We start from the raw sequence: 4,458 nt of genomic DNA, 5'->3' as shown, positions 1-4,458 counted from the left end.
TTTTCCAAGTTTTCCCCAAAAAAGAAGTACTAATTTTGTTGAGTTAAATTGAAAGCACAAATACGTCGTCAGCGGCGAGCTGCTGACCACTACCAAACTGCGTTTGCAGGAATGTTTTAAGCGTGAACAAAAGTGCGGGCAAAACTTTTCAAGCGGTCTCGTGGTTTCCGTTTTTACTTTTCACCGGTACTGTAAATCTTTAGTCACCTTTTTTCTCATCTTTTTGGGGTTTTCCGATGGTAAGAGTTCAAACAGAGAAAAGGGCGAGGTTTAGAGTCCAACATAGACCTCATAGCCCCCTGACTAATACGCCTATAAGTTCCGCTGGGTTTGACGGCAATCTTTAATCACCATCGCGTCCTGCATAAAATAAGACAATTGTACAGCTGCTCCTGTTTTTTCGCCGAGACGGGCCACTTTTTTACACCAAAAAAAAAAGAGTGTGTATTTAATATAAGAATTGTGATGATGGATGATTTTTGTAAAAGGATTTATAAATAATTTATGATTTTAAAGGCATACTTTGACCTGTGACTAAAATCGAACCTACCTAAATTTTTTATTAAAAAAAAAAGAAGCTGTGATTTCAAAGAAACTAATTTTATTTTTACAAAATTAAATTTCATAATATGTTGGGGCATCACTTAATGGTTTGCTCGAGACTTGAGTCCCTTCAAAATTCACAAGCTTGCGTTACTATTATACTAGGTATTCTGCCCTGACGCTATGCGTCAGGTAGTTAGGACCTGGTATTTTATTATAATGAGCATGAGTTTGAAAAATTGGAGGGCATAGAGAATTATTCAACCGACAGAAAAAGTCAGCAGGGAAACGTTAGGCCGTGGCAGTGGTTTGCAATGGTATTAGCCAGGTGTATGATTGCAAACAATGCACAGTAACTCATCAAAGGTGCACTGCCGAGAAATGTTACTTTTAATCTCCTTGACTACGGATCATACAGTTTTTTCTTTAATCAAGCAGTTAGTATTATCACATCAGTAGACCTTAGCCTTATTGCCTATTAATCAATTGCTTACTTTGAAGAACAAAAACACTGTTGCATACCAGCCAAGACCTTTGCAGTTGTCTAACATCATTTAGGGGAGTTATAATCATGGACCTAACGATTGAGTAGCTTTAAGGGCCTGATGTTCATGGACTTGATAAGCTTCTCCTCATCATCGGTGTCCACCGTTCAACTCCATGCGGCATACCTCAGTCTTGTACCTTGGGTGGCGAAGTACAGGGCGCAGCTCCTTAATTCCATGAGCAAATTGGCAGTTCTCTCCATAGGGGCATTCCCCGGTCTCTTGCCATTTGTTACACAACTCGGTTTTGAACATTCCCTGATTGCAGACCTCCAGCTCAACAGTTTGCTTCTCCTTTTCCCTTCCTGGAACATACACCCTTTGCTGCACTCACACCATCGAACACGTTACCCAACAATCATTCGATCAGGGCATTAGCTACCGCTGGATGATGCTCAGCCAAAACACCAGACATTTCCTAGAGCCCTTCGTTTTGCCTTTAGTATAAAATATATTCCTGATTCATGCGACAAACTTGGCAATCCCCAGTCTCATAAAGAAAGTAGTGGGAAAGCATAAATAAAATAAATCTGAAATGGAAATTAGCATATGATGAATTCTAAAGAAAATAAATCTGGAAAAGAGATTCACCTTTGTATTGCGATAACAATTTACTTAACCGATCAAAACAACACTCAGGTAAGTTTTCATGTCTCTTAGTGAAGTCTAAACAGCTTCATTAAAAAAATGAATTAACACATTGAGGAGTCAGGCCAAATGGTTTACAGATTCCCCTATTTCTCTTGTCTTCGTTAGCCCCGTACCCCACTCATCGTCCAATCCATGCAACACTGAACTCATATCAGAACCCGGATTCTCACTGCTAATTTCTGATAGGAAAAGTTTTAATGGAGTAAGAAATATTATTTCAAGATATTTGTAAAAGCATTAATTATGCAAAGACCTGTTTTATGGTTAATTCTGGTTTAATTGCCTCTTCCAAACTTCCGTATACTCTATTCCGACCCATTCTCAAGGCATTAATCTACAGCACAGAGAAAAGGAACGAAAAACACAACTTAACATTTAATTGAATAATAACTATTACAGCTATATCAACGCATTCCATTAATAAGAAAAAGAGCAATTGTTCCCCAATTCCAGCCAAAGAAGAACAAATAAACATATCGCAAGGTTACACTGAGTAATATCCACCGCAGCTATACCTAACCCAAGTAGCAGCTGCATTAAAGCAAAGTAGCAGCAGTAACAGAAGGCATAACTACAGCAACACTATCTATCAGGAATCATCGCCGTCCTCAGAAAATTCAATACGAAAACAAGGGAAGGAAAAAGCAATGGCCAGAGAATGCTAAGAAAAGAATAAAGGAAAAAGACAGGAGAATGAGGAAAGGGAAAAACACCTGGTAAAGAAGGCCAAGAAAAGAAACAGAGGAAACAAGACCGAGAAAACAATAAGGAAAAGTAGAAGCGCGCAAAACTCTGAAGCGGTGCGCTCTGGATTCAGCTCAACTCACCGCCAAAATTGCTTGAACGCCCAGTAAAGAAAGCCAAGAAAAGAATGAACTCGCGCCTGGACACCTGGTAAAGAAAGACAAGAAAAGAATGAGAGGAAATAAAGTCGAAATTGTTGACCGCCAAAATTGCTGCCAGCAATGACTGAAATTGCTGACCGCCAAAACCACCGGACAGGAGCGATTTTCCAACAAAACTAAGAAGAAGAACAGAACCTAAGAAGAAGAAAAAAGCTTAGAGAAAGGAAAGGATATTGCTGACCGACCAACCGCCCACTAACTAATAGTAATTGCTGACTATCAAAATGGAGAGCCACGCGGACAAAGCAAAGCTACAATTGAGGAGAGTCAGCAGACAAAAGCAAAATGGCCAGCAAAGCTACAATGCAAGAGAGCCACGCGGACAGAGCAAAGTTACAATGCAAGAGAGCCAGCGGACAAAAGCAAAATACCAGCAGAGCCACCGCCACCCATCAGCAAAAGACCAAAACGCCCCTCAAGCTCACACAAATCACGGCATAACCGGCCCATTTTTCACTGTTCACAAGCGGATTCTCGCTTTATATATGTAAGATATAAGGCTCCTGTCTCTCTTAGGGGACTTAATTTATATTGACTTTGTTTTAAGGTACCATGATACTATAATATTTTTCCTTTTTATTTGTTTAAAATGATTTAACCAAATTATTGTTTTTGTTGAAATGTGATTGGAAAGGTAATGGCTAAAATATCAAACATCCATGAGCTTACATCCATAAGCTTTGAACTAATGCCTTTATTTATTTATTTATTTATTGTGAGTGAGAGGACTTGCAAGTCATAAAGGGTGAGATGTGGCAGTTCGGATAAATATTTTGTATCCTTTATTGAGCTCCTAATTTTGTCTTAAAAATTAATTTTTACCCTCATCATCTAATCACATTTGCTAATGTAGTCTTACATAACTCCCTTAAAATATTTTAACTGTCAAATTAACTATAATTGTATTAAAGAAAAAATTACTAATAAATTGCAATTTTCATGAAAAACTTATATGAAATTTAATTTTGTAAAAATAAAATTAATATATTCATAAAAATTAATAATTATTTTAAATTGCACACGCATTAAGTGTGCCCTTAACACTAATATAAAAAAAATATTGATAGCTGTTTACTTTTATGTACGACCAATAGGCAATGGGTATTAACAAAGTTTTTACGTAGTTTCCTCATGCTAATAACTAAGCAATTTCTTTGAGTTTTCCTCATTTGATCACATTAAAAAGACAAAATATTTTTTTTGCATGAAATTTCAATATCTAAACTGGTGGGCGGTTGGGAGAAGGAATGAGTTGGGTGGTATAGAAAATGAGTGTAAGTAAGAGGTATCAAATTCGGAACTTTCCATTTACGCTAAAAAAATAAAAAAAAATTGTGGGTGGTCCAAAAACAGGGGAGAAAAGGTGCAACTGTTTTTATTCTTTTTAAATAAAATAATTTCCCAAACTTTAACCAGTGTTTTGAAAACCGGACCGGACCGGCCGGTTCGACCGGTTGAACCGCGAACCGGCCATGGCTCCGGTCCGGTTCAATGCCAGGTTTGACTTTGTCAAGAAACCGGTCAAAAACCGGTCGGACCGCGAAACCGCTGAACCGGATGTGAACCGGTTATTTCCGGTTTTTGAGTTTTCCTTTTTTTTTTTTTTGCAAAATGTAGTTATCAAGATTCGAACTCAAGACCTTTGTAATAGAAGACCAATGTAGTAACCGTTGCACTATCACATCTTATTAGTTTTTTTTGATAACTTATTTATATAAAACAAACACTCATATTTCTTTTGTTCCATTTTTTTTTATAAAATATCATCCTTTCATGACTCTTTCTTTTTAATCTTCAACACACACACACACACA

The 4,458-nt window shown here is 37.4% G+C and overlaps 1 long non-coding RNA gene across 1 annotated transcript; it reads right to left on the bottom strand.

Moving 5' to 3' along the window:
* Window positions 1-900: 900 nt before the first annotated feature.
* On the bottom strand, window positions 901-2,790 carry LOC113775784. The gene is made up of 2 exons (XR_003468935.1): window positions 2,453-2,790; window positions 901-1,545 (listed from the first exon to the last, which is right to left on the bottom strand). It is a non-coding gene; the product is annotated as an uncharacterized LOC113775784 (long non-coding RNA).
* Window positions 2,791-4,458: the final 1,668 nt, after the last annotated feature.

The sequence above is a fragment of the Coffea eugenioides genome, chromosome 6 (genome assembly GCF_003713205.1).
Source record: "Coffea eugenioides isolate CCC68of chromosome 6, Ceug_1.0, whole genome shotgun sequence".
Lineage (NCBI taxonomy): Eukaryota > Viridiplantae > Streptophyta > Magnoliopsida > Gentianales > Rubiaceae > Coffea > Coffea eugenioides.
Note: the sequence above shows the minus strand (reverse complement) of the source record. Positions and strands in the feature narration are given on the sequence as shown.